The sequence below is a fragment of the Bos indicus genome, chromosome 7 (genome assembly GCF_029378745.1).
Source record: "Bos indicus isolate NIAB-ARS_2022 breed Sahiwal x Tharparkar chromosome 7, NIAB-ARS_B.indTharparkar_mat_pri_1.0, whole genome shotgun sequence".
Classification (NCBI taxonomy): Eukaryota; Metazoa; Chordata; class Mammalia; order Artiodactyla; family Bovidae; genus Bos; species Bos indicus.
In genome coordinates, this window is record NC_091766.1 from 61,913,595 (window position 1) to 61,938,090 (window position 24,496).

Genomic DNA, 24,496 nt, shown 5'->3' on the forward strand with positions numbered 1-24,496 from the left:
TAATTTTTTAAAGTATCTAACTTTGAAAAGAATCTTTCTGCTACTGGAACTGTTACTGGAGCTGTGATGAGTTTTTTTTGGTGGTGACAACCCTGGAACATATTTCTGATAAACTATTTTGAAGGATAAACTATAGTTCATGTAAAGTTGTTAAGTCTGACATAACACTTTTTCTGGAAAGATTTAACTCTTTATACAAGTGAGTTTCTTGTCTGAATTGAAAGGTTGAGTGAAGTCTCTCAGTCGTGTCCGACTCTTTGCGACCCCATGGACTGTATCCTACCAGGCTCCTCTGTCCATGGAATTTTCCAGGCAAGAGTACTGGAGTGGGTTGCCGTTTCCTTCTCCAGGGGATCTTCCCGACCCAGGGATTGAAGCCGGGTCTCCAGCATTGCAGGCAGACTCTTTACCATCTGAGTCACCAGGGAAGCCTGCAATGGCAATTTAATGAACTACAAGGAAAAATTAATTTTCAAGGTGCCTTCTGAATAATTGATTTATGCAAAGTTTCATATAAAAATAGTGCTTTTTTCTGTTAAATTGTGTGATCTTTAAATTTAATTTCTATCTTTAAGCCTATGGGTACTTGCTTGTAATGACTCAGCAATTTCCAAAACCAGAATAATACTAATAACTTTCTGATATGTTTTATTGCAATGTCCACATATATGATGTTATTTTATAATATTTTACTGACAAAGTTTACAGGCTGGGCGTCTGCAGTACCTGTCCCAGTGCTCAGAACCAAGAGGTAATCATTGCAAACACTTAGGGATGAGGTCTGGAAGCCAACAGCCTACCACCCAGGTCCTGTGCTGCCCCATTTGAAAGCTGTTCCCCCTGTACTCTCTTGGGGCTGTGCCCACCGCCACTTCTGCTGCTGCTTTGGGGCCTCCCATCTTAGGGCCCCTGTACACATACAGACACAACCACTAGGCCAGGTACTCAGGGACAGTGTACCTGCCTTGCTCACTGGCTGCAATCGGCAACCACCATTTATTGCTGCTCACGACTCTGTGGATTAGTTGGGCTCACCTGAATAGTTTTTCTCTGTATGGTGTGAACTGTGGCTGCAGTCATCATAAGGCTCAACTGGTCTAGAATATCCACGATGGCTCACTGGAGGTTCAACGGATTTGGAATGTCCCCGATGGTGGCAGTTGGTCTATGCTGTTGGCTGGAATCTCAGGTGAGGCTGTCATTTGGTGCACTCTGCTTCTCCTCCATGTGGCCTCTCCAGGTGGCTCACATAGGTTTCCTTAAAAGTATTGTAGTTTCAGGATAATCATACATTTTCCTTATGGTGGCTGGAAACTGGGCCCTGGCAGTACACAATTGGAAGCTGTTAGGACTTCTTAAGGCGTAGGACAGGAATTAGTTCAAATGTACTTCTGTAGTATTCTACTATTTAAACAAGTCACAAGACCAGTTTAAATTCAAGAGGAGGGGACTAAATGAGGCAAACTCTAGGAGTTGTTCATTAGTGGCTATCAGTGTAAGAGACAACCACAGCCAACCAGTCTTTCTCTTTCAAAATTGGAAATGTTCACTGTGGCTGGTCTGTCTCTGTTCTTTCATTGAATGCTGGATTTGGGAGGCAGGTAAGTTGTAATTTTTAGTTCACAGGTCTCTGAATTAAGAGAAGGTATATCTGAAACTTACATAGAAACTATGATGAAATCTTGAACCTTCAGCCTTAGGCCAAAATGATGGAAATTTTGGTTGCCTCCTTTTGGGAAGGGGTGAGGATATTTTGCATGCTAAGTTAAAGGAGGTAATACTTGTGGCCATACAAGTGGACCAGGCAAATTTAATTATTTTTCAAAAATATTTTCTATCTTATCAGAGCCTTTGAACATTGCTATGACTATTATTACATTAAAAATTACCCAAAACTCATGATTAAAAAAAAATACAGGTTTGCTATTTCATAGATTTTGTAGCTCAGAAGTCCAGGAACAATTTAACTGGATCCTTTGCTTCAGTGTTTCTCATAGATTGTAATGAAGTTGTCAGTCAAGGCTGGGGTTCATTGAATGTTCAACTAGACAAGGATGTACTTCCAAGCTTACTTGTACTTCCAATTCATTTTTTCACCAGTTTTCTTCCTTGTTGGCTGTCAGGTAGACCCTCACTCAGTTCCCTGTCATGTGGCACACTCTCCACAGTGCAGCTCTCAACATGAGCAGAGTACTTCATCAAAATTAACAAGGAAGAACTTCTACTAGTACGAGATTTTCATCTTTGTTACATAATAACAGCAGCGACACCCTGTCACCTTTGCCATGGTCTCTGTTAGAGGCAAGTCACAGATCCTGTGACCACACTCCAGGGAATTGCACAAAGGATGACCGTATAGGTGTTGGTATAAACGGGGACGGTCTTCAAGTCTGTCTGCCACACGAAGTCCCTCACTGAGGGATAATTAGAGTTTTGTACCATTTAAGACCTGAACATATGCTTATTTCAGCTAATGGATGTGAATTATGTGCTCCTTTGAAGAAGGTCTTTAAGAATCATCTTTTACCACTTTCTCTTTTTTTTCCTTCCCTCTAAGACGAGCAATATCCCAGATAACCCATCAACCTGCATCCTGGAGCTGAGGCACTCTAGGTATGTAAATGGAATAAGAAACTCTTTGTTGCAAATCACTAAGATTTTGGGGGGAGGTGTTTATCTGCAACATAACTTAGTTGAAACTGACTGACACAGCTGATCCAAGAGAGACATCCCTGGGGGTGAAGCATCCTCTGGCTAGCAACAGGGGAGAGCTACTACTTCCCAAGACCAGGAGGGATGTGGGAAGTGGGGGAGGGACAGAAAGCGTGAACACATTGGCCTGCTCTCTGATCTTGGACTAAGGCTGCCCCTTGACAGAAAAGGACTGAAAGTCAGAGCCTAGCAAACGTTAAATAACCCTTCTGGGACAGATGAAGGAAGGAAGAATAATTTCTAGGGGAGCTGAGAGGAAATGACCAGAGAGGAAAAAGGAAAACCAAAGAGTGGTGGGATGGAAAAGAGTGATAATGGAATGAATGTGCTATCACACTGAAAGACTCTTCTCAGGGTTGCATTAATTTAAGGTTAGTGTCTACCAGATTTGGAAAATAGATTCTTACATGTGATACAAAAAGAGAGATATGTAATTGCCATGAAACAGAGTATGGTGATATGATGTATTGAAATGACTAGTCAATAGTAAAGTTGTAGAAAGGAGTTCTAGACCACCTTTGAAAAAAATCTGGGAAGAGATGCAAGATTACCCTTGGATAATTCTGAGATTGGAGAGAAAAATAAAATGATTTGTTTGCAGACAATTTTGTGTGTTAGAAGAAGCAACATGAATGAATTCCATTCATGAATACCTCTTTTTTTCTGGAAGAATCAAAGTAGGCCATCTGCTAGATAAGGTAGAAATAATGTCTTAGAATTTAAATTGAAGAGCAAGTATGATGAAAGTAGGTTACTGTGACATGTGCAAAGTTGGGAAGATGTACTCAAGAAATGTAATGTCACAATATAAAATAACAAATGTGGAGCAGTAGGGTAAAAGATAGTATTTGGAGGGTAGCCACAAGAGTGGGAAGCCAAAGGTGAACTGAGACATGAGACAAAGATCATTGAAACTAAGCAGAAAGATAAGGATTCAGATTTATTTTCACCAACACTGATATTAGTAATGCTAGTATTATTAATAATATCAAATACTACTGAATGCTGGCTCTGATGCCAGGCACTATGCAAAGAGATTAACATTTATTATTTAAGTCTTCGTAATGTCTATAAAATTAATACTATCCCCATTTTACAAATAGTGATAGTGAAAGTAGCTCAGTCATGCCTGACTCTTTGCGACCCCATGGACTATGCGGTCCATGGAATTCTCCAGGCCAGAATACGGGAGTGGGTAGTCTTTCCCTTCTCCACGGGATCTTCCCAGTCCAGGTAGTGAACCCAGGTCTCCCACATTGCAGGTGATTTTACAAATGAAGACACTGAAATTCAGAGACATGACATAATTTACCCAAAGTCATAAAGATAGAAAATAAATGAACTGGGATTTGATGACAAGTCTGTTTGATTGTAAAGCCTAGATATGAGGTGTTAACACTATCCTTCTTTCTAACATTAGCTTACTTTGGGTGAAATGGGTATACTGGGCTAGTTTAGGAATGACAGAAAACTTGTTGATGGAAATAATGCAAATATTAATTTTATAGACTTAAATAATAAATGTCAATCTTTCTGCATACTGCCTGGCATCAGAGCCAGCATTCAGTAGTATTTGATATTAATAATACTAGCATTACTAATATCAGTGTTGTTGAAAGTGAATCTGAATCCTTATCTTTCTGCTCAGTTTCAAGGATCTTTGTCTCAATTCACCTTCAGCTTCCCACTCTCGTGGCTACCCTCCAAATACTATCTTTTAGCCTACTGCTCCACATTTGTCATTTTATATTCTGCTTTCAGGACTTTCTTTAAACTCTTTTGCAGTGCACATCTGTTGGTGATAAATTATTTCAGCTTTTGTAGTTCTGAAGACATTTTCATTTAACCTTTGTTTTTAAAATATATTTCTAATGGGCCAAGAATTCTATATGGACAGTTTTCTTTTTTTTTAGTAATGTAAAGAAGTTACTCCACTGTCTTCTGGTTTGCATTATTTCCACCGACAAGGTTTCTGTCATTCCTAAACTTGCTCATCAGTACATAACACATTTTTATTCTCTTTCACAGTCATTCTGCCTATATATCCAATGTTTTTTTCTCTCTGTTGAATACACCTAAGTTAGTTCTTATTGCCAGTCATGCAAGATTGATAAAACAACCCAACACTACAAAGCCATTCAAAGAAAGCATTTCTATTATCTCCAAATTCATCCAGTTGTATATATTAAATATGTACAGCTTTTTTTTTTTTTTTGAGTCATACACAAATAAACTGGTCTTAGGGAAAAAAACACTATTTTTCATTTCTCTTTTGCAAAGAAGTAATATCTCATTAATACTTACCCTAGATCAGTATCAAGGGGGGAGTATCAAGAAAGACAGGATATAAGGGAAGAGAAATTAAATGTATTGATGGCAACTTTTTTGCCACTTATAAGGTAAATAACAGTTGACCTAATTTAATAAAACTGTCATTTTGGGAGTAGTCACACTATCAACACTATTTTACAAATTAAGAAAGCTGGACCCTGAAAGATTGAATGATCTATTCAGGGTACACACCCAGTGACTTGCAGAGCTATGATTTGAACCCAGCTGTGCTGATGGAAACACTTAAGCCCATAACTCTTCTCCAAAGGTTACTGTGGGCTCTAAGGACAGGTAATGGGTTCACAAGTCACTGCTACCAAATCCCCTGATTCACAGAAAGCCTCTGCCCTGCTCACCCTCTGCCTTATTCATCTCCCTAATTCTCTTCTTATTTTCACATAGCACCTGTCTGGTCTAAGAAAAGAACTCTCCTATCTCCTGCATGAGTGCGGTCAAGAATCCTGACTCCCTGCAAGGAGTCTGAAGGGTCAAGTTTCAACCAAACATTCAATACAGAGAAAAGGACTAACTAGGACTTTGTACAAATATAGCAACAACCACATGTAGAGTAACAAGCTGGACCAGCTGGAGATAGGACACTGCTACTCATTTAACCTCTCCTGGCCTCAGTTTCCTCTGGGTCTTCTGAGAAATGCAGAAGAAAGCAATACATCCTAATTTGTTGTGGATTCAAATCTGTCTCTGCACTTTAACATTTGCGACCCTAGGGCAAGTCCCTCCTCTCAGAGTCTCACGCCTTTGCACACTGCTCTGAGCCACAAGTGAAAGGTACCAGGAGTACAGTTGAAATTGCTGTGCAAAGTGCTAAATGGAGATAAGTGATCATCCGATGGTACTGATTTGGACTGTTGATCCATACGACCATGATATTTTACATGACACAGTTTGGTGGTAAAGAATGTGACTGGAGCCAAAGTTCCTAGCTTGGATGCTGGCTCTGCTATTTGCTATCAGTGTAGCCTTGGCAAATAACATATATTATATGCTCCCTAGTTTCCTTTTATTTAACAAGGAGACAATAATAGTATTTAAATCACAGAATTATAATTAAGAATTACATAAGTACACATGAAAGGCATAAAAGTGTTCCTGGCAAAATCAACCAATTATATATTCATTTACATGAAATTTATATAAATCAATATCATATATATAATATGCTGAAAACTTGTTGGCAGTGAATGGAAAAACCAGGATGATATAGGGGGTCATGATGAGACCTGCTAGGCTGGGTAGTAGATGAGGATGGGTTCACCTTCCTCATTTTCCCTTCTCCCACGCTCCAGAACCCTTTGTGATTGTTCTGTAGCTCTGTGAAGCAGGTCTGGAAGTCCAGACCAGAGTGGGTATTCTCTGTGTTCAGCTTCCTGGGGTATAAGTACATTTTAAGTGATAGAAAATTTGGCTGGTTGCTTCTGAAATTTATTGAGTCCTGGTGCATTGGTTCCATCCTTTACTTTTGCACAAAGTTGGGGTCTCCTTTCTGCCTTGATACTGCAGCCAATGGTGTACATAATTATCAATGTTTGAAAAAAAATAGGCATTTGTCAGATAAGGGAACTCTAGGCTCAGTCCACAATAGAGACTGACTTGACTCTTATTTTTCCTTTTCCTATTCCCACTATTCTAAATCAATTATTGGAATGGAGAGATAACAGGAATGGGAGTTCTCAGGAGAGATTAATATATATCATTTGACTAACAAGACTGGTTGGGTGGACAACAGATATAGTGGAGACTAGGGTTTCTAACCAAAGTTCACAGACCATCTGCTTAGATGTGGTAACTGTGATTCATGGACCATGGACTGGTTCCTAAAGAGAGTTCAGGGCACCTGAAGAGAACAGTCCTTCAATACTTATTCAGCAGCTGCCTTCCTATTATAAGTGTTAGCTGGCCAAGCCTCTCCCTTGTTTTGGGGCTGACTTAAGAGAGCAATGTTGAGCCTCTAAAAGCCTCTAATACAGATTCTACTCATGAAGCAGAATCCTACAGAATGGAGCATACACATTCCAGAAAATGTGAGTTTCTGTGCCCCTTTACAGTGGACTACTCTCTGAAATATCAACTGAGGACAAAGGCAGTAAGTCATTCTTTGAGTTTGACATAGAAGAATCAGTTGAAAACACACACCTGTGTCTGCCTTATGTATGCAAATATGCACTGTATCTATGTCTGCCTTATGATTTTCTCACTAACCTTTTGACATTAAGTCTTAATTCCTGGGGCTCTCAGGGCAAATTGTGAAATAGTCTTTCTCAGCTGAACATTCTGCAAAGCTTCTTATAAGATCTCTTTCTCCTCCTTTCAATATGGAAACAGTACAGATTTCAATTTTATCAATACAGAATGTCACTGTACTCATTAACGAATGTCTGCTGCTTGCTTAGAATTGGAAGTATAAGAAATGGATACCCTTCTTCATTTTTTCCCTTGTTTTTCACATCAACTCAGTGGCAGGAGGAGAAAGTGGGAACTTAAAAAGCTCAGGTTTTGCTATTCAACCCAGGCCTCTCCGGTGGATATCTTTTTGCTCCTTTCATGAGATCTCAGGTCCACAATTGTTGGGACATCAGTTCCTAAAGCCAGCCTTCAAAAAGGATAGCCCCCCTGAGGAGAGCACACTGACAGTAAATCAGAAACTGACACACTTCTAATCCCTTCTGTCTCTTCCACATGAATTTCAGTGGAGCTGGGCAGTGGGTTGCGCCCATGGGAGGTGCTGTGAGATGGCAGAAGCAGTATAGGTTGTTTTGGAGGCAACATTTTGGGACCTGACTTTGCACAAGTTGTTAACTTTCATGATATTCAGCCTCATTCCTTGAGAGAGCATCTGGCTTGCCACCCTCACAGGAATGCTGTGAATGTCAGTTGGGATCAATGTGCATGGAAGCACTTTGTAAATGACACAGCACTGCACCTTTGTCTGCCTTATGATTTTCTCATTGACTTTTTGACATTATGTCTTAATTTCTGGGGCTCTTGGCAAATTTTGAAATAGTCTTTTCTCAGTTGAACATTCTACAAAGCTTCCTATAAGATCCCTTGCTTCTTCTTTCAACCAATAGGCTATTTTCCTAACTTGAGCGCTTCCCTTAAAGGCACCAATTTTCTCTTTGGAAAAAATTAATCTCTTATTGTTCCATATATCCTTCTTCCTGGCTTGTTTCTGGAAATTCCAGGACCCCATAGGAGTCGGGATGGCACAAAAAGGGGACATATGGAGAATGGAGAGTGAAAGGAAACCTTGGGTTGAGATAAGGGTACCAGGAAATGTGGACATACATGCCATTTGCCAGGTCTGCTCTGCCAGCCTGTCCCCATTCTGCTCTTGGATGCTATTTTTACCTCTTGTCTCTTACAGGCACCTGCACCAGCTCTTTTGATGTAGCTTTTTAGAGCAGTCAGAGCAAGACCTTGCCCTGAGGAGTGTAAGAGAGCAACCGCAGAAGGAGATACTCTGTTGCAGAAGTATCTGGGAGAAGTGCTGTTCTGACTCTGTCTCCTCTGGGACTCATGAGTCATCACTCTCTCCGGCCTCCAACTTCCCACTGGACCGAACTACCCTCTTGGTTTCCTTGTTTTCATCATCAACACTGGGTGCCCAACTTCCATCAGAGTTCCATTTCACGCTGAATCCAACAATATCGATGGACCTTCTTTCACACGCCTCTTCCCTTTTCCTTCCTACCCCCCAAAACACTCAGATTCTGGACCCTATTTCACAACTAGACCCCTTTTGCCTATGTACCCTAACTCCTCACCTGACCCCACACTTCTGAAGAGACCTTTCCCTCTTCAGCCATCTATATTTCAAAGGCTGACTATATAGCTAAAGCCACAAGCCCCTTAGAGGAAACCCTTAAGCAGATCAAGGAGAAGAAAAATTTCATCTCCTGCATGCTTACCTGTGGGTGAAGAGGGCCAGATGGCCACGTGGTCATCCCCCTAAGGTTTTGCTCATTGGCTCAGGCTGGGGAGGGGATCAAACAGGACAAGAATCTATCACCAACTTAAGAGAGAGAAGATCCTAAGTACCATAGGAAACCCTTAGCTAGAGAAAAGCAAAAAGGGAATGCAGAATTGGAGACCTCAAAGAGGACAGCCTCTACGCAGGACAGTCTTATAGCAGGGACTTCTAGAAACATGTCATCCTACTACCTTCCATAAGGCTGACAAAAGAGTGCTTAGAAAACAGGACTAGACATGTGATCCAGTGGTTTTATCCACTGAATACAAGACAGATTCATGGTACAAAACCAGGGCACTGTCAACTTCTGTGCAGAGCTCAGATTCACTAGAAATCAGAACTGCATCTATGTGCAAAGGGGATATTGAAACTCAGAAGAAAAGTCAGCCACTGGCTAGATCCTAAAGAAAAACTGAGATTAGGTACAGAACTAATCAAGGAAAGAAAGTCTGCCTGAGTAACTCAAGGCCCAGGCTGAGTTCAAAGAGATATTTTCCTGTGATTACAAAGATCCCTACATCACTGTGGAAAAAAGGATGAGGAACACAGCCTGACCCCTTCAAGTAGACTCTTAGATTGCTAAATGCTCTAAACAATAGGCAAGTCACAGAATCATAAAACTCATGAAAATTGTGAGCTTCCAGAATGAGCTACTGTGTTTGAACCTTGTCAGGGAGCCTGGACCAAGGATGCCAGGTCCAACAGACCATTCTCATACCTGCCCCAGGATCTGTCTCTGGGGGAGGATATTTCTTCAGTCATAAAGTCCTTCTCTATTCCCCTTCTGTTGCCTGCAAAATTTCTCTCAAATGTTTCTATACAATCAGAGAAAATTCGCTGGTTCTCTCACTACTGAAGAGATTGTGCTCAGTTTTTCATAGTCTCAAATATATTTATTCTAAAAGGAGAATGGTGTCCTTTGTCTCTGCTGCATTTGTGACATTTAGAGTATCCCAAGAACTGGAGCTTAGAGAAAAGCAAGCATTCAGTTTTTCTCTCTGATTGAGAGCTGGCTTAATTTCTTGAAGCTGATGAGAGTTAGGGAAGGCCAGTGATGGTGGCATCGTACCCACTACCATCTCAAGTTGCTCCAATGACCTCTCTGAAAATACCCTGCTTAACACTTATTATAATACTACCTTTATAAAAAAAAATTCAGAAGCTTTGAAAAATAAGAAAACCCATTAATTCCATGCCCAAGAGCTGGACTTAGCTCTCCCCCTGTTCCATCATTATTTTGAACTGTATATTACCATGATTGGAATGGCTGGGGTTACACAGGCATCAAAAAGGGCCAACATTTCCTACAGAACCTCCAGGAATAATAGGCAACAAACTTCACATGCTCCCAAAATGGAACTGGAGTTTGGGAGTCCTAAGTTTAGAATGCTAAAGAGGAATTCTCCATGACCACGAATACTTGGGTGGGGAAAAGCTTCCACCTGTACTCCCAGAGCTCCTTATATTCCTGATGTAGGCTACAAATTCCCTGATAGCTCAGAGGTTAAAGAATCTGCCGTAAATGTGGGAGACCTGGGTTCAATCTCCGGGTCAGGAAGATGCCCTGGAGAAGGGAAAGGCCACCCACTTCAGTATTTTTGCCTGGAGAAATCCATGGACAGAGGAGCCTGATAGGCTACAGTCCATGGAGTCACAAAGAGTTAGACATGACTGAGCAATTAAGCCCATACACACACAGGTTGGGAAAATAAGCATTGCTCTCAACTTCTTATAGTGATCTTAAAATGTACAGTGGACCACAAATTACCCTTTCCTCTCTCCATGCAATAGGCTCTGGAGCAGCAGGAAACACAGAATCTCTAGCTGTTTTTAGTGAGTGGAAGATCAGAGGAAAGTTGAGGGTTCAGTTCAGTTCAGTTGCTCAGTCATGTCCGACTCTTTGCGACCCCATGAATCGCAGCACGCCAGGCCTCCCTGTCCATCACCAACTCCCAGAGTTCACTCAAACTCATGTCCGTCGAGTTGGTGTTGCCATCCAGCCATCTCATCCTCTGTTGTCCCCTTCTCCTCCTGCCCCCAATCCCTCCCAGCATCAGGGTCTTTTCCAATGAGTCAACTCTTCGCATGAGGTGGCCAAAGTATCGGCGTTTCAGACTCAGCATCAGTCCTTCCAATGAACACCCAGGACTGATCTCCTTTAGGATGGACTGGTTGGATCTCCTTGCAGTCCAAGGGACTCTCAAGAGTCTTCTCCAACACCACAGTTCAAAAGCATCAATTCTTCAGCGCTCAGCCTTCTTCACAGTCCAACTCTCACATCCATACATGACCACAGGAAAAACCACAGCCTTGACTAGATGGACCTTTGTTGGCAAAGTAATGTCTCTGCTTTTCAATATGCTATCTAGGTTGGTCATAACTTTTTTTCCAAGCAGTAAGCGTCTTTTAATTTCATGGCTGCAATCAGCATCTGCAGTGATTTTGGAGCCCCCCAAAATAAAGTCTGACACTGTTTCCCCATCTATTTCCTATGAAGTGATGGGACTGGATGCCATGATCTTCGTTTTCTGAATGGTGAGCTTTAAGCCAACTTTTTCACTCTCCTCTTTCACTTTGATCAAGAGGCTTTTTAGTTCCTCTTCACTTTCTGCCTTAAGGGTGGTGTCATCTGCATATCTGAGGTTATTGATATTTCTCCTGGCAATCTTGATTCCAGCTTGTGTTTCTTCCAGTCCAGCATTTGTCATAACGTACTCTGCATACAAGTTAAATAATCAGGGTGACAATATACAGCCTTGACGTACTCCTTTTTCTATTTGGAACCAGTCTGTTGTTCCATGTCCAGTTCTAACTGTTGCTTCCTGACCTGCATATAGGTTTCTCAAGAGGCAGGTCAGGTGGTCTGGTATTCCCATCTCTTGCAGAATTTTCCACAGTTTATTGTGATCCACACAGTCAAAGGCTTTGGCATAGTCAATAAAGCAGAAATAGAGCTCTGGAACTCTCTTGCTTTTTCCATGATCCAGCGAATGTTGGCAATTTGATCTCTGGTTCCTCTGCCTTTTCTAAAACCAGCTTGAACATCTGGAAGTTCACGGTTCATGTACTGCTGAAGCCTGGCTTGGAGAATTTTGAGCATTACTTTACTAGCATGTGAGATGAGTGCAATTGTGTGGTAGTTTGAGCATTCTTTGGCATTGCCTTTCTTTGGGATCGGAATGAAAACTGACCTTTTCCAGTCCTGTGGCCACTGCTGAGTTTTCCAAATTTGCTGGCATATTGAGTGCAGCACTTTCACAGCATTATCTTTCAGGATTTGATATAGCTCAACTGGAATTCCATCACCTCCACAAGCTTTGTTTGTAGAGATGCTTTCTAAGGCCCACTGACTTCACATTCCAGGACGTCTGGCTCTAGGTGAGTGATCACACCATGGTGATTATCTGGGTCATGAAGATCTTTTTTGTACAGTTCTGTGTATTCTTGCTACCTCTTCCTAATATCTTCTGCTTGTGTTAGGTCCATACTATTTCTGTCCTTTATCGAGCCCATATTTGCATGAAATATTCCCTTGGTATCTCTGATTTTCTTGAAGAGATCTCTAGTCTTTCCCATTCTGTTGTTTTCCTCTATTTCTTTGCACTGATAGCTGAGGAAGGCTTTCTTATCTCTCCTTGCTATTCTTTGGAACTCTGCATTCAGATACTTATATCTTTCCTTTTCTCCTTTGTTTTTGACTTCTCTTCTTTTCACAGCTATTTGTAAGGCCTCTTCAGACAGCCATTTTGTTTTTTTGCATTTCTTTTCCATGAGGATGGTCTTGAGCCCTGTCTCCTGTACAATGTCTTGAACCTCCATCCATAGTTAAGTAGAGGGTTAAGGTCTTAGAAAACCTGAGATATGTATAATATCATATATGAAATGAGTCTCCAGTCCAGGTTCGATGCACGATACTGGATGCTTGGGGCTGGTGCCCTGGGACGACCCAGAGGGATGGTATGCGGAGGGAGGAGAGAGGAGGGTTCAGGATGGGGAACACATGTATACCTGTGGCAGATTCATTTTGATATATGGCAAAACCAATACAATATTGTAAAGTTAAATAAAATAAAATTAAAAAAATAAAAATAAAAAAATAAAATAAAAAGTAAAAAATAAAAATAAATATTGCTAAGACTTAAAAAAAAAAAAAAAAACTGAGACTTGAAAAACTTAGTTTTATCAGGTTTGGAAAAGAAACTCCCTCCCCCACCCCCACCCCATATCTTCAGGTAGCACTCAGCTCACTCTCCAGCCAGTGGAAATGAGCTGAACCCAGATTGATAGATATAAACATCGATGCATGTCCTGAGTTAACTTCATCCATTCTGCAGAAGACAGCCCCACTCTCAAAGTGTTTGACAATGAGATTGTTTTCCAGAAAACAATGTTTTTTGAATGCTAGAGAAACTAAGCCCATCCTATGTACACAGAACTGGATGAGCTTGAAAGTGTCTGATATCTGGCAGTTACGCAGAGGTGGATCATCACATGGGTAGACCAAGGAACAAATTAAGGACTAAGTCTATGGAATTTACTCATCTCAGAAGAAACCTTTGAACTCAATGAATTCTCCCTGCTGAGTGGAGATCTTATGGAAGGAAGCCCCATTCTACAGTGCTTGACTTGATGATTCATTGTAGGGCAAACAGATCATACAGCCATACAATGAAGGGATGATTCATGAGGCTGTCACACAGCATCTACAGAAAAATGACAAGTGTAGGGAAAGGTTAGGCAATGAGTGCAAAAGGAAAAAATAAAGCAGCTAGTGGGAAAGAATGGGAACGTTTCATCATCATTAATCATGACACTCCCTACCCCACCACACAACCTACAAACACACAACCCCCCTAAGTTGTTTATGAGGGTCTCAGACACCACAGAGTGTGCCTCAGAGCATGGAGCTAATGTATCACAGACGGTTAGAAGGGAATTTAGATTTATCACAAGGAAATAAGCATTTTTATCTTTCTAGGTTAGGTGCAGAACATCAAATTTCTAAGTGCTTCATTTTATTAGGCTCCAAATTTATTAAGATCCAAATCTGGGCTGGATGAAGCACAAGCTGGAATCAAGATTGCCAGGAGAAATATCAATAACCTCAGATATGCAGATGACACCACCCTTATGGCAGAAAGCAAAGAACAAGAGCCTCTTAATGAAAGTGGAAGAGGAGAGTGAAAAAGTTGACTTAAAACTCAACATTCAGAAAACGAAGATCATGGCATCTGGTCCCATCACTTCATGGCAAATAGATGGGGAAACAATGGAAACAATTACAGACTTTATTTTGGGGGGCTCGAAAATCACTGCAGATTGTACTGCAGCCATGAAATTAAAAGACGCTTGCTCCTTGGAAGAAAAGCTATGACAAACCTAGACAGCTCATTAAAAAGCAAAGACATTACTTTACTAACAAAGGTCCATCTAGTTAAAGCTATGGTTTTTCCAGTAGTCATGCATGGATGTAAGAGTTGGTCTATAAAGAAAGCTGAGCATCAAAGAATTGATGCTTTTGAACTATGGTGTTGGAGAAGACTCTTGAGGGTTCCTTAGACAGCAAGGAGATCCAACTAGTTCATCCTAAAGGAAATCAGTCCTGAATATTCATTGGAAAGACTGATGTTGAAGCTGAAACTCCAATACTTTGGCCACCTGATGCAAAGAACTGACTCCTGGAAAAGACCCTGATGCTGGGAAAGATCGAAGGCGGGAGGAGAAGGGGACAACAGAGGATAAGATGGTTGGATGGCATCACCAACGTGATGGATATGAGTTTGAGTAGGCTCTGGGAGTTAGTGAGGGACAGGGAAGCCTAGCATGCTCGAGTCCATGGAGTTGCAAAGAGTCAGACACAACCGAGTGACTGAACTGAACTGAAATTTACATTTTAATATAACTCTTAATGTGATCATCACAGTAAAATTATAAAAATTACACAAGAATTTCACTTGGGAAAGCACTGTCTAGCAGCAGGTACAAAGACTACATATTGCCACATCGACAGGCACATAAATGAAACTGGTAATAATTGTTCATATGGCAATTTCAATAGTGACAAGGGGAACAGTGAGGTGAATGGGTCCCACTACTCTGAGACCTAGTGCTAGTACTCAGGCTGGGCCACAGTCAAATGATGCGGCAGATGGCCAGGCTGAGGGCACAGCAGCTCCTCCTAGGGTTTCCATTGGGTGGTCACAGAGATGGTCTTTGCACACAGATGTAGCTGTCACATGTTATTTTTCGAGTTCTAGCTCTTTATTCCATTCAATTCAGTGGTAGTGTCTGTCAGGTGATCAGAGAAAAACTAAGCCACCCAATTCTGGAGGCTGCCCCACGTTTCCTGTGGAGTTGATGTGAATTTCCTACATGAAGTTCTCATGGACTTTCACACTAGAAAACAGCAAGCCTTTCTGTGGATCAATGGTGTACTTGGTGCTCTCATGAAGCAAGGAGAGAGGTAGAGGCTCCTGAGTTTCAACTTCTCAGTGAGATGAGTTACCAAGTTGCAAGAAGCACATGGCCTATGCACCTGTCGTAGCTGCTGTAGCCACATGGTTCTTACTGGGCTGGCTTTGTCACTTGGCGACTCAGCTTGTGCTGGTCCTGCTGTCCCCTCACCACCAGGAGATCCCTTACTATCACCCCTTGGTGCCTAGAGTAGGTGAACTGGCCCATCTTACTCAAGGTGTGGCATCTCTGGCCTCCGAGAGACTGCAGCTGGAGCCCTGGCCCTGACTTTTCCTCCAGTGGAGGCATTTGCGGGCTGTACCCAGAGAAGTCACATTCATTTTTAACCTGCTCAGCTTGGCAGGCAGATTTTTATCTATGTCAAACCAGTCATTAGATCCTCTTTCCTCATAGATCTGGTTGAGGACAGCAGCATTCTTCCTGGGTTTCAGGCAGTTGGTCACAGATAGCTTCTGGGGCAAAACCACTTGTGTTGAGAGGGACATGGGTCTTTTTTTCTTCTTCCACATTGAACATACACTTCTGCCCACTGGCCGGGAATTTCAAGTTTTCAGGCAGCACTGTGATGGACATGAGTTTGAGTAGCCTCTGGGAGTTGATGAGGGACAGGGAAGCCTAGCATGCTGCAGTCCATGGCGTTGGAAAGAGTCAGACACAACCGAGTGACTGAACTGAACTGAAATTTACATTTTAACATAACTCTTAATGTGATCATCACAGTAAAATTATAAATGTAAAAATTACATTTTTACATTTTTAACCTGGCCTGGTTAACTCAGGGAAGTCTGAAATTCTGAAAACAGGACACAACCAACAGCTTTGTTTTTTGTATTCACATGTGATCCAAGAAAGCTGGACAAGAAACCTCTGCTACTAACTAAAGGAAGGAGACTAAGTTTCCACGTAAGTATACGTTCTAAAAAGGAGGAAATATCCAACAAATACAGATAATAGAGAAGCTTTTCCAAATAATGTTTTATAATTACTTATGAAGATCATTTTCTAAGAGATCAGAACCTCAGAACACTATGAACTATTATTTGAAAATACTAAGAAAGTTGCACCTTTCATAGTCTGTTCTTTTAGTATAAGTTTCATTTCTAATGATAAATTTTTTAAATTTATAATATGATTTTCTTCTTGTCTTGTTTCTTTCCTTGTGGTATATATATATATATATTTTCCTTTGGCTGCACCATGCAGCATGTGGGATCTTAGTTCCCTGACAGGGATCAAAACTGTGGTCCCTGAGGTGGAAGCCCAGAGTCCTAACCACTGGACTGCCAGGGAGTTCCTCTTGTGATATAATTAACCCATACTGAAGTGCAGAGTTTTAAATGATATTGTTTGATGAGTATTAAGAAATGCATAACCATATCAGAATACACAACATTTCCATCAAATGAGAAATTTCCTTTATGTTCCCTCTCAGCTAATCCACTCACTGAGGCAAATGCTGATTTCTTACACCATAAAATTGTGTCTATTTCAGATTATTGTATAAGTGAGGTCATCTAGACTTTACTAACACTAAAGAAAAACATGAAATTATGTAGTAAGTTCTCCAAATTTATACTTCCTTTATAAGAATTTTTTGGCTATTTTAGGTCTTTTGCATCACCATATGAATTTTAAAATCAGTCTGTCAAATTCTACCAAAAAAGACAGTTGTCTGCTGAGATACTGGTAGGGATTGTGTTGAATGTATAGACCAATTTAGAGAGACCTGATATCTTAACTATATTGAGTCTTCTAACCAACAAATCGGATATATTTCTCCATTATTTTTGTCCTTTTTGTTTCTCTCAGCAATGTTTTACAGATTTCGGAGTATAGGTACAATATTGTACACATTTTGTTAGTTGTATTCATATCTCATATTTCTAATGCTATTGTAAGTACTGCTTTTTAAATTTCAATTTGTGTTTTTAGTATATGCCTATAATTTGATTTTTGTATTTTGATCTTGTATACAATGTCCTTGCTAAATTCACTTTTTAGTTCTAATAGCTCTTTTTGTAGATTACTTATGATTTTCTACATAGATGAGCATATGATGTATGAATAAGGGGAATTAAACTTCTTCTTTCCCAAACAGGATGTCATTTTACTTTCTTGGCTTATAGTATCAGCTAGGGCCTCCAGTACATTACTGAATGAAAGTAATAGAAGTCATCCTTTTCTTGTTCTTGATGTTAGAGGGAAGATGGTTCATCTGTTCCCATTAAGTATGATGCTAGCTCTTGGTTTTGCACTTATTATTATCTGAATAAAGAAATTTGTTTTCACAGATGTTGAACTTTGTCAGGTACTTTTTCTACATCTACTTAGATACCATATTCTTTTTTAGTTTATCACTGTGGTGGCTTCCACTGACTGAATTTCAAATGTTAATCCAACCTGGCACTTCTGAAATAAAACCCACTTGCTGCTGCTGCTGCTGCTAAGTCGCTTCAGTCGTGTCCAACTTTGTGCAACCCTATAGATGGCAGCCCACCAGGCTCCCCTGTCCCTGGGATTCTCCAGGCAAGAACACTAGAGTGGGTTGCCATTTCCTTTTCCAATGCATGAAAGTGAAAGGTGAAAGTGAAGTCACTCAGTCGTGTCCGACTCTTCGAGACCCCATGGACTGCAGCCTACCAGGCTCCTCCATCCATGGGATTTTCCAGGCAAGAGTACTGGAGTGGGCTGCCATTGCATTCTCCGAAAACCCACTTAGTCTTGATGTATTATCTCACTTATATAATGAAGGAATAATTTTGGTAAAATTTTGTTTAGAATTTCAAAACCTATTCTAGTGAGGGAGCCTGGTGGGCTGCTGTCTATGGGGTCACACAGAGTCGGACACAACTGAAGCAACTTAGCAACAGCAGTATTGCTCTGTTTTACCTTTTATACCTCTGGTTTGTATCAGGGTAATGCTGGCCTTCTCAACTTTTGTTTTTATTTTTTCTATTTCTTCCATTTAATCCTTGCTGAACTCAATTATTTCCTTTCTTCTGATTTATAATGGGTTTCACTTTTTCCTTTTTCTAATTTCTTAAGGTGGAAACTGAGTCATTGATTTATGACCTTTCACCTTTTCCAATGTACACATTTAGCACTTTATAGTTCCCTCTTAGTATTGCTTCAGAGGCTTTTCAAAAATTTAGATCCATTGTGCTCAATTTTCATTCAGTTCAGAATACTTCATTTCCTTTCTAATTTTTTTTTAATGACCTTGTAGTATGACTTACCAGAGAAGGCAATGGCACCCCACTCCAGTACTCTTGCCTGGAAAATCCCATGGACGGAGGAGCCTGGTGGGCTGCAGTCCATGGGGTCGCTAAGAGTCGGACACGACTGAGCAACTTCACTTTCACTTTTCACTTTCATGCAATGGAAAAGGAAATGGCAACCCACTCCAGTGTTCTTGCCTGGAGAATCCCAGGGACAGGGGAGCCTGGTGGGCTGCTGTCTACGGGGTCACACAGAGTTGGACACGACAGAAGCAACTTAGCAGCAAAAGCAGCAGCATGACTTACCTTGGTAAATGTTCTGTATGCAGATGTGTATTCTGCCACTGTTGGGTAAAATGTTCTACAAATGTCAGTTAAGTCAGGTTGGTTGATAGTGGTGTTCAATTCTATCTACTATATCCTTGCTAATTGTTTATTTCCTTGTTCTATTAATCACTGAGAGGGATTAAGAACTCCAACTACAATTGAATTTGTCTGAAATCAACAGTTAACACAACAGTAGTGGGGGATTGTCACACCCCATTCATCAATGGACAGATCAACCAGACAGAAAAACAATAAGGAAACACAGACCTTAAATGACATGAGACTGGGTGGGTTTCACTGATATTCATAGAGCATTCCTTCCAAAAGCAGCAGAATACACATTCTTTTAAAGTACACATGAAACATTTTGCAGGATTTAGCAGATGCTGGACCACAAAGCAAGCCCTGGTAAAATTAAGAAAACTGAAGTCATATCAAGCATCTGTTCCGACCACAATGCTATGAGATTATAAATCAACTACAAGGAAAAAAAAAAAAAAAACAAATACAAACACCTAGAGTCTAAACAATATGCTATGAAACAACCAATGGATTATTGAAGAAATGAAAGAGGAAATCAGCAAATACCTAGAGACAAATAAAAATGAAAGCACAATGAGTCAAAGCCTAAGAAATGCTGCAAAAGCAGTTCTAAGAGGGAAGTTTATAGCAATACAATCTTACCTCAGGAAACAAGAAACAATCCCAAATAAACAACCCAATCTTCATACCTAAAGCCACTAGAGAAAGAAGAATAAACAAAACCCTAAGTTAGTAGAAGGAAAGAAATCATAAAGGTTAGAGCAGAAATAAATGAAATAGAGACAAAGAAAACAATAGAAAGGATCAATGAAACTAAAAGCTGGTTCTCTGAAAAGATAAAATTGATAAACCTGTAGCCAGACTCATTAAGAGAAAAAGTGAGAGGGCTCAAATCAATAAAATTAGAAGTGAAAAAGGAAAAGTTACAACTGGCATTGCAGAAATACATAGCATAATAAGAGACTACTACAAGCAACTATACATCAATAAAATGCACAATCAAGAAGCAATAGACACATTCTTAGAAAGGCACAATCTCCCAAGACCGAAGCAGGATGAAATAGAAAATATGAACAGACAAATAACAAGCACTGAAATTGAAATAGTGATTTAAAAACTTCCAACAAACAAAAGTCCAGGAGCAGATGGTTTCACAGGCAAATTCTATCAAACAATTTAGTGAAGAGTTAGCACCTATCTTTCTGAAACTCTTTCAAAAATTTACAGAGGAAGGACCACTCCCAAGCTTCTGCTCTGAGGTCACCATTAACCTGATACCAAAGTCAGATAAAGATATCATAAAAAAAAGAAAATTACATTCCAATGTAACTGATGAACACAGACACAAAAGTACTCGATGAAATACTAGCAAACCAAATCATACACCATGATCAAGTGAAATTTATCATAGGGATACAAGGATTTTTCAATATCTACAATCATTCAGTGTGATACACCTCATCAACAAATTGAAAAATAAAAACCATAAAATCCTCTCAATAGATCCAGAAAAATCTCTTCACAAAATTCAGTACCAATTTATGCTTAAAAACTCTCTAGAAAGTGGAAATAGAGGGAACCTACCTCAACACAATAAAGGCTATATATGACAAACCTACAGCTAACATTATTCCCAGTGGTGAAAAGTTGAAAGCCTTTCCACTAAATTCAGGAACAAGACAAGGATGTCCATTCTTGCCATTTTTATTCAACATGGTTTTGGAAATCCCAGCCATGGCAGTCAGAGAAAAAAAATAAAGAATCCAAATTGAAAAAGAAAAAGTAAAACTTTCACTGTTTGAAGATGACATGATATTATATATTGAAAAGTCTAAAGATGCTACCAGAAAACTACTAGAGCTCATCAAAGAATTCAGTAAAATTGCAGAGTACAAAATTAATACACAGACATCTGTTGCAATAGTATACACTAACAATGAAAAACAGAAATTAAAGAAACAATTCTATTTACCATTGCATCAAAAAGAATAAAATTCCATAGAGATAAACCTACCTAGGGAGGCATAAGAACTGTAGTTGAAAAACCCTAAGATGCAAATAAAATAAATTGAAGATGACACAAACAGATGGAAGGATATACCATGCTTTTGGATTAGAAGAAAAAATATTTTTTAAAAGACTATACTACCCAAGGCAATCTACAGATTTAATGCAAACTCTATCAAATTACCAATGGAACTTTTCATTGGTAATCTGATTGAACTAGAACAAAAAAAAAATCTTAATTTGTATAGAGGTAAAAAAGACCCCAGATAGTCAAAGCAATTTTGAGAAAGAAAAATGAAAGAAAAACAAAGCTGGAGGAATTATGCTTCCTGACTTCAGACTACATTACAAAGCTACAGTCATCAAAACACCATGGTACTGGCACAGAAACAGAAATACATATCAGCAAAACAGGAGAGAAAGCCCAGAAATAAACCCATACATCTATTGTCAATTAATCCACAACAAAAGAGGCAAGAATATACAATGGAGAAAAGACAGCCTCTTCAATAAGTGGTGCTGGGAAAACTGGACAGCTACATCTAAAAGAATGAAATTATAACATTCTCTAACACTATACACAAAAATAAACTCAAAATGGATTAAAGACTTAAGTTTAAGACCAGATACTATGAAACTCTTAGAGGAAAACATAGGCAGGACACTCTCTAACATAAACTGCAGGAATATCTTTTTCGATCCATCTCCTAGCGTAATGGAAATAAAAATAAACAAATGGGACCAAATTAAACTCAAAAGCTTTTGCACAGCAAAGGAAACCATTAAAAAAAGAAGACAAGCCATAAAGTGAGAGAAAATATTTGCAAACAATGCAACTAACAAGAGATTAATCTCCAAATTTTACAAACAGCACAGGTGGCTCAAAGTAAAAAAAAACACTCTAATCAAAAAATGGGCAGATTCCTTAATAAACCTTTCTCCAAAGAAGACATACAGATGGCTAACAAACACATGAAAAGATGCTCAACATCACTCATTATCAGAGAAATGCAAATCAAAACCACTATGAGGTACCATTTCACGCCAGTCAGAATGGCTGTGATCCAAAAGTCTACAAATAATAACTGCTGGAGAGGGTGTGGAGAAAAGGGAACCCTCTTACACTGTTGGTGGGAATGCAAACTAGTACAGCCACTATGGAGAACAGTGTGGAGGTTCCTTAAAAAACTGGAAATAGAACTGCCTTATGATCCAGCAATCCCACTGCTGGGCATGCACACTGAGGAAACCAGAAGGGAAAGAGACACGTGTACCCCAATGTTCATCGCAGCACTGTTTATAATAGCCAGGACATGGAATCAACCTAGATGTCCATCAGCAGATGAATGGATAAGAAAGCTGTGGTACATATACACAATGGAGTATTACTCAGCCATTAAAAAGAATACATTTGAATCAGTTCTAATGAGGTGGATGAAACTGGAGCCTATTATACAGAGTGAAGTAAGCCAGAAAGAAAAATGCCAATACAGTATACTAACGCATATATAAGGAATTTAGAAAGATGGTAGAAATAACCCTGTATACAAGACAGCAAAAGAGACACTGATGTATAGAACAGTCTTTTGGACTCTGTGGGAGAGGGAGAGGGTGGGATGATTTGGGAGAATGGCATTGAAACATGTATAATATCATATATGAAATGAGTCACCAGTCCAGGTTCGATGCACAATACTGGATGCTTGGGGCTGGTGCACTGGGACGACCCAGAGGGATGGTATGGGGAGGGAGGAGGGAGGAGGGTTCAGGATGGGGAACACATATATACCTGTGGTGCATTCATTTTGATATATGGCAAAACCAATACAATATTGTAAAGTTAAAAAAAAAAAAAAGAAACAGCCTACAATAGAAAGAGGGGCAGTCTAACACAGTGGTTAAGTGTGTAGACTCTGGCATCAGAATATCTGGGTTTGAATTATGATTTCTGATGAGTGGAAACCAAGTTACTCTTTGTTTTGCTTTTACTCTTAATATCTCGATTTTCTCTTATGTATAAAGGAATTAAAGACAGTTTTTCTGTTTTCTTTTAAAGATGGAAAATGTGTGCTGACCTTTAAAGCAGTTTTCTGGCTTTAAAATATTGATACCAGCCTTTGTATAAAGATGCCCTCTTTTTCAGTTTGGTGAAGACTCTGAGAGGAGGCTGTGGTGACAATGGCATGCACTGGTAAAGAGATAGGCCATGATGAGTGTGCTGCCTATTACCAACAAGGTGATGATGGTGAGAAAGTAGTTCAGTCCTTTAGGAGAATGAAGATGATCCCGGATTACCATCTCAAGGATTACCTGAGATCCCTCACAGCTCTAAATTCACAAAACTAGCTGCTGGACAGTAACAATGATTCCCTAGAGAATTCTATTAATTTTCAATCTCCTCACCAAGTCAGAAATTCAGTATTTCCCTATCACAGAAACGTATTAAAACCTCTGTAATTTAGTTAGAGCACAAGCCATTAGAATGCAGAACCCTCAATTTGCATCATATGTTGTATCACTGAAAGTCCTTATCAAAATGATTGAATGGGTTCCTCCGGGGCTACTGCAGATAAGGACTCAAACATTGAGAGACTTAACCAGCACAAGAGGAAGGTGAAATTCCTGACTAGAACTACATGAATAGAAATGATACTAACCTAGCTGTGCCTGGTGTGTAAGCATTATGATGTAGAGCTGGCAACAAAACAAAAATGATACCTAAAATATTAAGAATCAATGTGGGGAAATATGTCAAGAATTCATCTGCAAAGATAACATAAAGAGAATTTTATGGGTATTTTATGCTCATGATTTTTTTTCAAATTGATTTTTATATGAGTATGAGCTAGGAATCAAGGGGTTTTGTTTTGTTTTTTTGCACATGGATTTCCAAATGTTCCAGCATTGTCTATTGAAAAGACTATCTTTCGTCCATTGAGTTACCTTGACAACTTTGTTAAAAATCTGTTGTATGTGTGGTTTAATTTCTAGATTATACTATTTCATTGACCTATCTATTCTTATGACAATACTTATGACAGTACTTGATTACTCTAACTTTAAAATAAGCCTTGAAATCAGGTAATATGAGTTTGTTTCTTTTCAAAGATACCTTGTTTATTCTAGGTCTTTTGTATTTTCATATAAATTTTGGAATCTGGTTGTCAAATTCTACACAAATGCCTGCTGAGATCTTTTCTGTGGGTGATTGCAATAAATATATAGATCAATTTGAGGAAAGTTCATACCTTATCAATATTGAATCTTTTCATCTGTAAATATAGAATATCTCCTTGTTTACTTAGATATTTTGTGAAGCCCATTTATCAGGTCTAGTAGATTTTAAAAATTAACTTACTTTTCAGCCACATCATGAGGCATGCAGGATCTAAGT

At 39.6% G+C, this 24,496-nt stretch overlaps 2 long non-coding RNA genes across 5 annotated transcripts in view; one reads left to right on the top strand and one right to left on the bottom strand.

The window, feature by feature from the left end:
• Positions 1-1,204, bottom strand: part of LOC139184202 (uncharacterized) — a 41,690-nt gene extending 40,486 nt beyond the window's left edge. For all 4 annotated transcript variants that reach the window (XR_011567759.1, XR_011567761.1, XR_011567756.1 and 1 more), the window contains exon 1: positions 1,036-1,204. This is a non-coding gene — a long non-coding RNA (uncharacterized lncRNA). The remainder of the gene's footprint in view (positions 1-1,035) is intronic.
• Positions 1,205-1,221: 17 nt separating this feature from the next.
• LOC139184203 (uncharacterized) lies at positions 1,222-11,061 on the top strand. The gene is made up of 3 exons (XR_011567762.1): positions 1,222-1,601; positions 2,558-2,613; positions 8,429-11,061. It is a non-coding gene; the product is annotated as an uncharacterized lncRNA (long non-coding RNA).
• The last annotated feature ends 13,435 nt before the right edge of the window (positions 11,062-24,496 follow it).